The sequence below is a fragment of the Neovison vison genome, chromosome 4 (genome assembly GCF_020171115.1).
Source record: "Neovison vison isolate M4711 chromosome 4, ASM_NN_V1, whole genome shotgun sequence".
Taxonomy (NCBI): Eukaryota; Metazoa; Chordata; class Mammalia; order Carnivora; family Mustelidae; genus Neogale; species Neogale vison.
In genome coordinates, this window is record NC_058094.1 from 43,651,717 (window position 1) to 43,662,198 (window position 10,482).

Sequence of the window (10,482 nt, forward strand, 5' to 3'; positions counted from 1 at the left end):
GAGGATGCTTCCAAAGCAGGTTCCTTATACAAAAAAAACAAAAACAAAACCAAAACAAAACAAAACAAAAAAAACCACAACTTTTTTTTAAAAATTTCAGTTAAAAACTGTAAACTGGGATTTAGTATCATGTTAGTCCTTATTTTCTAAAAATATTTTAACTGTTAAACCCAAGTATAGAAACCTATCCTATGCTTTAGTATATTTATTCTTCATCACGATGTTGCACACATAGAACATTTTCAATAAATGTTAAATGGATAACGGAATTTAATCATACACTTCTTTTTTGTAAGATTTTGTTTATTTATTGGAGAGAGAGTGATCTTGAGAGAGAGCACAGATGGGGGGAGCACAGGTTGGGGCTGGGAGGGAAGAGAGGTGGGAGAGGGAGAAACAGGCTTCCTGCCCAGCAGGGAACCTGAAAGGGGGGTGGGGAGTTCCATCCCAGGATCCTGGGATCCTGACTTTTGAAGGGAGCCTAAGGCAGATGCTTGACTAACTGAGTCACCCAGGTGCCCCAGAATTTAGTCATACACTTCTATAAAACTTTTTATACCTTAGGAATGGTATTTTTATATTCAACTGCAATATTAATGATAGAATATTACTGAAATACTAACAATAGGAAGAACAAACTTCTGAAACTAAAGAAGTGGTTTGATGTCAAGAATTTTATGTGTGGGTGCACATGCATGCACATATGCGTGTGCACACACACACATACCTGTATAAAACTTTGTACATAAGATAAAACCTATATAAAATATTAAATAGTGCAATATCTTTTCTTCTGAACTGGCAATTCTTGCTTCTGAAATACGGTAAGGGATGCAAAAAGTTCAGAGAAAAACAGAAGTCAAATTGAAAAAGTGTGATAATGGTGTTTTTTTTTTTAAAATAAATCAATATATTGAGGAAAGAATGCAAATAGAGCAAGTGATGGTGATTGCTCCACTTAAAAGCCTTTTTTAAGTTTATTACAAGTGGCTCTACTATGGGTTAAAGTAAAATCTATTCCAAATTTATCAGGGGTAATGGAGCAGTTTCAGTGATTAGCTATTTCATGTCCATGCAGCTGTAAGGCTATAGCCGAGGATCCTCTAGGAGCAAAAAGGAAATTATGATCATTTAACTTTTTTAGAAATATCCCTCTCTTTTTCTTCTCCCTCTGTTTTTCCTCTTAGACCCACTCACCTTTTCTTTCTTCTTGCTGTCTAATCATAAATAATCCTTTTCTGGGCTGCTAAAAACATTTCTTTTTGGCTCTTCTTCTCCCTTGGAGGAGTTACCATTTTATTTCAGACTCACTGGAGACCAGCACCTAGAATGGTGAGTAAATCCCAGTTCCACGAGCACCAATTCGTGTCTGTGATCCTAAATTCATAAAGTCTTTCAACCTTACCAGTAAAATTGGGAGAAAAAGAATGGTTTCTCTCTTTTTGAGTCAAGCTGCATTTCTAACATAAATCTAGAACTTCTTTCAACTCTTTTTGACACTTGATTTCCTCTCTGGCAGCAAGGAGCTTTCCTTTTTTCAAGAAATTTGTCAAATTCTCTGAAAGTATCCTTTAAACATTCCCCCACCCCTCCCAACAACAACAAAAAAAAAATAGCAGCAACAACAAAACCAGCTTGATCAGTTAATGGTAAATGAATCAGAAACATACGGATTAAATTCCCCTTAAAACACACAAGGATTTAAAAATTAAGCAAAGAATTACCGAGTAAAATATTTGTTTGCCAAATTCCAAATGTTTGAAAAATAGTTCAAGATGTTTGTTGAACCTGAAATGGGCCTGAGTTACCCATCCATATTTAATTCAGGCAAAAATAATTCTTAGCATCTGAATGCTTTAGTTAGTAGACTCAGGAAGAAAGAAAAATCAATAACAATATAGATCTTTTTAATTTTTTAATTTCCATTTTTTCTAGCTTTATTGAGATAGAATCAACATATAATACTGTGTAAATATAAGGTGTACAAGGTGTTGATTTGATATGCTTGTGTATTACAAGCTGATCTCCCCTCGTAGCATGAGTTAACACCCACAATATGCCACATAACTGCCATTTCTTTTTTGGGGGGAGAATATTTAATATCCTTCTTTTTAAAATATAAGCATTCAAATTGAAAACCAATTGCCTTTGTAAAAGGTAGTCTAGAAAGATGTGATGATTCCATTCTGGATTTTCCAGAACATACCCCAAATTATGTTTTGATAAATTATACATAATCCTCCTTTCCACAGCCTGTGTCTTCCTATGTCTTCAGTTTAGCTATTTCCTTTAGTAATATGGCCAAAAAATATTGTGGGAGGGTGAAAGTGATCATGTCAAGAGCTTCTGACTGAAAGAAAAATCTGTTCCCAGAGTAACTTTGATGTTTAGTGATTTTAAGAATGTCAATTTGGTTACTTCATCACCTGCTCTTACAGATATTAGTCCCACCAATCCTGATGAGGGATTCATCCCATCCTGACAGATAAGTCCAAGACTAGCTAACCAATAAATAAGTGTGTTTGCTGGAAAGTTAAAACTGATGATAAAGAGTTGGTGAGTACTATAAATAACATATTTTTCCCAGATGTATTTCGTAGATATAGAAGTCTAATGAAGTGAATGGAAAAGAGAAATTGTTGGAGAGGAAAATAAAAAAGAGAGGAGATTTTTAAGTACTCTTTGTTAAGGTTATGACTTGGATCCAATGTAGTTGCAGCTGTATACATTTTACTGGGAAGAAACTGGAATTTCAAAATGGAAAGGGGCTTTGGAAATGATCTAGGCTAGAGCACCTTCCACATCTTCCAACTTCCAGATATTTTACTCAGTATCCTTAGTTTAGAAAATTATATAATGATAACTCTACACATTCATTTTCTATTGCCATCATACTAAACACAAATTTAGTGGCTTAAAACAATACAGATTCATTATTGTACAATTCAGCAGGTAAAAACTCAAACACAGGTCTTCCTGGGCTAAGATCAAGGTCTCAGTACATCTGTATTCCTTTTGGAGGCTCTAGGGGACAATCTGTTTCCTTGCCTTTCCTAGTTCCTAGAGGCTACCACATTCTTTGGTTCATGGTCTTCTTCCTCAGTCTTTAACCCCAGCAATGCTTCACCTCTTAGACCTTGCTTAAGTGTTTGTATCTTTCTCCCTCTTCTGCCTTCTTCTTCCACTTATAAGTATTCTTGTGATTAATTGGGCCCACAAAGATAATCCAGGATAATCTCGCTATTATAAGGTTAGTTTTTTTAGTACTCTTAATTCCATCTCTAATCTTAATCCCCCTTTTCCATGTAACATAACATATTCACAGCTTCCAGGGATTAGGACAACATTTTAGAGGATAGAGTGTGGGCATTGTATTACCTGCTGCATGCTATAATCTCATTTGTAGATGAAAGCCAAATGGGAGAGAGGGATTAGACTATTACCTTTGTGGCAAATTTATTTTTTTCCATGTTTCTAGGTGAATGGAATGGCATCATAATAACCTGCCACCTCTAGTAATTCTGGATCACTCAATGATTCCAAAACTAGAAATGTGTCTTATCTCCTGCCAGTCATCCAGGCATTGGTTTACTTTTAGGTCTGGTCAGGCCAGTGCACAAACTAAAAATAATCAATGAATCTTTAATTATTGAGTGGTTGATAGGCCTGGAAGTGCACTCCTGACTAAGATAATCCATTGGTGCAGTGTTTTGGGGATTTGGAAACCAAAGCCCTGCAAGGTAAACAAAAGCAGATCTATGTAATAGGAAGTTGGAGTTCTTATCTCATAGTGGTCTGTAGTGTTTCCTGAATGTAAATTAAAAACATTTTGCCAATAAGGTTAGCAAAATGCAGCAGAAAATAAACTTCTAAATAAAAATAGGAAAAAAAAATTGGCCTTTGTGTTAATGTTCTAAAAAGTAAGCACTGCAGTAAGCTCTAATCTCCTAAATTCAGAATTGTAAACTTTATGGGGGAAAACAAAGCATTTAATGATATTCTTGAGGCACAAACAGTACTAAAAAATAGATAAAATATGGTGTAATTTTCCAACTACATTCAATACAACCAAATGATAAAATTTTCAATTAATTTCTAATTCATTAGTCGTAACAAGGATGCATTTAATTTTCTCATGTTTATTAATACCATTTTTTCCCTATTGTCTCACCTCTTCACTGTTCCCTAGATCATGAAGTATTTAGCACAGTGACCAGCTAATTGGTCGCTCATTCTGTCTTTATAGGAAGAGTAAATTTAAAATTAAATTTAAAATGTATTTAGAGCATATGAATATTCATTTGTTATAAATATGTAAACAGTAAGTTAAAAAGAATGAATCAATGAATGAATGAATTGATAAGAAAATATTAAAAACAGCTTTGAGCAGATAATTACCTCAATGTTTAAATTCTCAGGAAAACAGTACTTTAAAAGTGCTAAAAGAGAATGATAAACTGTATGTCAATATCTAGCAAACCAGGAATTTTTGAACACACTGTTTGGACCCATGCTCCATGACGATATATCATGATTTCCAAATTTCTTGAAGTCCCAAATGGGAACATCTAGTTGGTCAGAGGGATGCAATGTATCAGCACGCTTTTTAAAGTTTTCGTTTGGGAAGCATGGTCTGACCTCTTACCTGCTGTATGACCTCTCTTATGTTATAAAGTATTTGCATGCTGGGCCCTCCAAATAAATGTCACTGAGTTATAAAGATAATCTTAAAATGAAACAGTTGTTAATTATCATTAGAGCTAGGAACATCTATTAATTTATTGAGAAAAAATAACCAGCTGTTATTTTAAGCCCATTATATACATCATCTAATTTATCTCTTCAAAGTACTGTGAGGTAGGTGTCATGATGTGCCCTTCACAGTTAAGATTCAAAAAAAATTGTTAAGTAGCCTGCCTTAGGATATTATAACTGATTCTAAACATCACATACTTCCGCTCTAACCACCCCTAACTACATTAAAACCAACCTGAAGTCTTTTTTAAAAACAATACTAACAAAACCCTTTTGATGGGTTACAACAGAACCCCAGTGAGTGTTACATCTCCATTCATTCTGTTGTACATAAGGACAGGAAGTCTACCTATGAAAAACCTAATTTCAACACAACACCAACTTCAAGTTATTTCTGGGAAAGTAGCAAAGATGACTTTTGCACCACTTACTTTGGAAAAGAAGAGATAAACTTAAAACAATACTGAGGGGCATAAGCAAAGAAAATGATCTTACATCACTACCTTCTCCTTTTGATATAATTAGTACCAAGTCCAGTGACTAGTTTCAAAAGTCATTGGACTGAGTTACCAAAATATTTTAAGCCCCTTTTCCTCTCCAGTTCTTTAAATTCAACAGTGTTCTAGAATTGTGAAGGACTAGTTCAATCTGAAGACTGGTCTAGAAATTTTAACCTCAAAGAGTGTTTTTCTAGTGACTTTGATTTGTCCTTGAGGGCACATACCAGAAAAGATGAAAAGAAATGAAACCTGATGACTTAAAAAAGTTGAATTAATTGTTCAAATATAAGGCATTATTTCCTTCATTAACTTCTTCCCCAGTATCATCAAGATAAATCTTGAATGGAATTATAAATTTTTCTTAGTAGTATTTTCTGTTCTTCCTAATATCTATCTCACACCACAAAAATATTTTGGTAAGTGAATGTTTATGTTATTACATTTATAGTTTTGTAGTTTTCAAAATATGTATCATTTAAGGATTTGAGTCCAAGTTAATTTAATAAGCACCTCATACTTCTCTTCCATACTCTTTTTCCAGATATTCTGTCATCTGATCTTTGAGAAACCACACAATATAAGGCAGGACCTCCTGCTATTTTCATGCCAGTCTCCCTGAGTCCTATTATTTTTTTTTAAGATTTTATTTATTTATTTGACAGACAGATCACAAGTAGGCAGAGAGGCAGGCAGAGAGAGAGAGAGAGAGGAGGAAGCAGGCTCCCTGCTGAGCAGAAAGCCCAATGCGGGGCTCGATCCCAGGACCCTGGGATCATGACAGGAGCCAAAGGCAGAGGCTTTAACCCGCTGAGCCACCCAGGCGCCCCCTGAGTCCTGCTATTAACAATTGAAATTTCAGCAGCCAAATACTCTCCTCCCCTTGTATGCCGCATGCTGATGACTTCTTAATTAGTGTCTTCTACCCAGGAAACTCCCCTGAGTTGTAGATTCCTATATCCAGTTTTCTGCAGGCATCTCTGCCTGGATGTACCATAGGTACCCAAAACTCAACATGTCTGAATACTCTTCACCTTCTCCATCACCCAAGCTTTGCTTCCACCACTCTTGGGTCAGGCTTTGTGCGTTCTCTACTTCATATTCTTGAGTCTTCTGTTTTCACACATTTTACTTTTCAAGTATTTCTTGGCTCTTCTCCAACCTCTTTCTCCCAGCTCACCATCAAAAGATTCCTACTGGACTCCTTTAAATCCATCTTTCACAGGGTCACCCAAATGAATTATTTCAAATCTAAATATGACTAGAGCATATTCCAGAAAAGTCTTTATTATGTCCAGAATTAAATCCCTGTTCCTTTATGATGGATATAAGATTCTTTGGAAGGCAGCTATGCTCACCACTATACCACCAACGCTGGCGATATAAGATTCTTTGTGAGCCATACCATACTCTCCAGAATTTTTTTTTTCTTTTCTTGTTAAGATAGCCAAAGTTGATCATGTGGTTCTGTCTCATTGTTTGACACTTTTTATACTCTGGTGACATCAAATCACTTGAGCCCCTTAAAAGGGCACTGTTTCCCCATATTCTTTGCCCCTTGAACTGGCTCCTTTCCTTTGTAAGTGAAGATTCTTTTTTCATATGTCACCCCTTCCTAGAAGCTTTTGCTAAGCCCCTTCATACATCCATACCCACCAGTGATGAGTCCCTCTCTATGTTCCCAAAAACTTCTAGGTTCATCATTACAGAAGAACACAGGATCATGCCAAACCGGAGCATTTAAGAATACCTGAAAATATCTGAGGTCTTTCTATTTCTATGTCTTACACGCTTTAGGCCATGTGTAAATGTTTGCAGTTGAATGACTAAGTAAAAGATACTAGAATGCAGTTACATAGGTATTTCAAGTTCCTTTTTTTTTTGGTTACACCATGCTGTGTCTAATGCTGATCCTATCTACTTCAAAATCCAAATAAGTACTGCAATTTTGGTAGGACAGAAATCACTAGTTTGAAATGTTACATTTTCATAGTTTGATACTATACACAATAAGTGGAATTTTAAATGAAAATTGATTGATCTGGTAAAGTGTTCATATTCTGCCAGCTATTTTCACAGTTCTGGGTCCAAAATCATTATAATATAGTTTCTACTTTAGCATTCATCAAAACTATAAAAGAAGTGTTGCCATTCATGGATGTATTAGTGCAACAGGGCCCAAATGCTGCTTTCAAAGACTATTTTCTTATACAGAGACATTTTATAGTCAGGCAATCATCTTGTTAAACATTTCCTCTAAAATTTTAAAAATCATTACCTGGGAGTCTATCACTGTGGCACTAATCACACCTCTACAATTAAGCTTATTTCAACCCTTTCACTGGAATTCTTTTTCTTTAATCAGGGGTTTATTATTGGACTGTTAATGTGAAAGTTGAAATAAAAAAATCTCAGCTCAGGAATGAATTCTAATAGCAGTTATAGAAAACCCAGAGAAATTCTAATATTTTTCTGTGAAATTTCTGTTAAGATGTGGGTTTCATTCCCTTTCCCCCTTTATTTTCTTGTAGAATGATTTGCCTTACTTAAGGGAAATGGAATGTTTCCTCATGTTTTAAGGATATCCTTAATCTACTGCATTTGGGTTTTTCTCGGGATGTTCACAAAAGCACAATTATATTATTAAGCTAGAGGTGCAAATACAGTTGGCCTGGCAATGTTTTCTACCTTTTCTACATCATGAAGTGGAAGTTCAGTTTTGACTTTTGTAAGAAGAAAGCATCAGAAAGTATTTTAACTTGCCAAATGAATCAACCAGCTTTTATTCTTCCCAAGAGTTTCACTAATGGAGAAGAGTTTTGAGTTCAAGGACAATACTTGTCTTAATAACAAGCTAGTCAGATTGTGACTTTAGAATGAGCTAATTTTGTATAAAACTATAGTTTTAAAGCAAATTCACACATGATTTCATTTGCTATTCACAGAAGGCCTCTAAATAATCAGAGCGGCCCTAAACCTCCTGAACTCTCCACTGCCTCCCTCCGCCCCCTTCACCACCACCCCTTCAGTTCAAGTCCCAGCCATCTTTCACTTTGATCAATAGCTTTCTGCCACCTCACATCATCTCTTTCTCCTTCCAATCAATTTTGCCTGTGATAGCCTGAGAGACACAGGTTTTTAAGTGGTTATATGTTTTTAAATTAGAATGCTTAATGCCTTCACTCATTTTGCTTTTTAAGGTAAAGAATTAAAGCCCTTGACACCAGAGACAGGCATTGTTACTAACCAAACTCTGTATCAGTTCCCATCTTGGTTGTCCCTTGACCACCTACCCAAAGAGCTAGAGGAGCTAATATTCACTTCTCCTGACTTTCTGGCACTTGCAGCCAGAAGAGGGCATGGGGCAGCTTTCTAACTGATAGGGTATAATTGGAAATGTGCCAAGGACCAAAAGAACCTTTGCTCTTTCATATGAAATGGATGTAGCTGTTCCTGCCACCTTTCCTTTACTTCTTCCTGTCTTGGATATGGCTGTGATGTCTGGGGTTTTGGCAGCCATTTTATGACCATGAGACGATGAGTGTGAGGATGAAAAACAACCCACTGACCATAGATGGTAAAAAAAAAAAAAAAAAAAAAAAAAAAAAAAAAACAATAAATTTGGGTCTCCATTGGAATCAACAGATTGCTAAACTAATGTCAATAATTGCCTACTGCTAAAATCTTTGTTATTGAACCCATATTTTTAAAACTACTATTAGTGGAATCTTCCATTATTTGAAATCCAAAGCATTTCCAACAGAAATACATGACTTACAATGCCCACTGTATTTGTCCCATCTTCCAGTGATATTAGTGTTCTGAGTTCCTAAAATGTTTCTCCTGCCTTGGGGATTCCTATCACAACACCCAATCCCCCATGCACACACTTTACCTAGTTAACACCTTCTCAATCTTCAAATTTCAATTAAAATGGATCTAAGAGATTTTCTGTGATCTCTGGACTAGAGTCTTCAGTTATGTACTCTTGTAACTTCCAATGATTGTCTGTCTTGACACATATTATATTGTAAGTACATATTTATTCATAGAAGTATTTAATGATGTTGTCTTTTCCATGAGATCTTTTAGAGTTGAAGCCATATTGTTTACTATTGACTGCCCAATTTTTAGCAAACAGCAATTTTTAGCATCGAAGAAGCATTCAATTGCTTCAGGGAAGGAAAGAAAGAGTGAAAGAAGGAAGGAACAAAGTTCATGAGAACTAAATTCTCAAATTTGAAATTAAACTTGGGCTTTCCTCTGACTTTGTAGTTTTCTATCTCATGGTAGTGGTATTTTCCCTGCCAGGTAAATATTGTTTTCTATCTCGTATGTGAAGACAATGAAAGAGCCTAAAGTAAATGTTCTGTGTTTTTGAAAGCCAATATGAAAACATTATAATGTGCTTGTTGCAAAAAAAGTGTTAAAAGGAAAAATTATTAGTTCTTTGTTATTCTGGCTTTCTTTTATCTCATTTAGTTTGTCTTCATAAAAAAAAAGTTGAGTTTATGTGATCTGCTGCTGATTGGTGTTTGGTTATCAATGCAATACTGTCAGAGAATCAGGAATGGGAGAAGTGATCAGTCTTGACATTGGATTTCATATCTTACTAAGGGTCCAGTAAGGTCCCTAAGGTGTCTGTCTGGTCTATAAGGGGCCATGAAACTCTCCGAAACTATATAGCAAATTTTGTATGTGTGTGCATTTCTCTATGGAGGGAGTTGAGAACTTTAATCAGGCTTTTAATAGGGTTTTAGTTAAGAATAGGTTATTAAATATAATGGTGGTGTTGGAAATCAGAAGTTATATCCTTTTAAACAAGATTAACCGATAGGTGATTACAATATGCATTTTTTAAAAAGATTTTATTTATTTATTTGACAGAGACAGCGAGAGAGGGAACACAAGCAGGTGGAGTGGGAGAGGGAGAAGCATACTTCCCACTGAGCAGGGAGCCCAATGCGGGGCTCGATCCCAGGACCCCGGGATCATGATCTAAGCTGAAGGCAGACGCTTAACGACTGAGCCACCCAGGCGCCCCTACAATATGCATGTTTTGGAGAGATGTATTTGCAGTATAAATAAATCCATGTTTTATGTGGTTTTTAAAAATCATTTGATCAACTAATCAATTTGTTAATCTTCCTCTTTTCAGTGAACTAAGATAATGACACTTCATATATATCCTGTGCTAAGCTAATTAAATGTATTATTATCACTTAATTTT

At 35.6% G+C, this 10,482-nt stretch overlaps 1 long non-coding RNA gene across 1 annotated transcript; it reads left to right on the plus strand.

Annotated features, from left to right (window-relative positions):
- The first annotated feature begins 2,538 nt into the window (after positions 1 to 2,538).
- LOC122905551 lies at positions 2,539 to 10,151 on the plus strand. The gene is made up of 3 exons (XR_006384353.1): positions 2,539 to 2,556; positions 6,948 to 7,017; positions 10,140 to 10,151. It is a non-coding gene; the product is annotated as an uncharacterized LOC122905551 (long non-coding RNA).
- Positions 10,152 to 10,482: the final 331 nt, after the last annotated feature.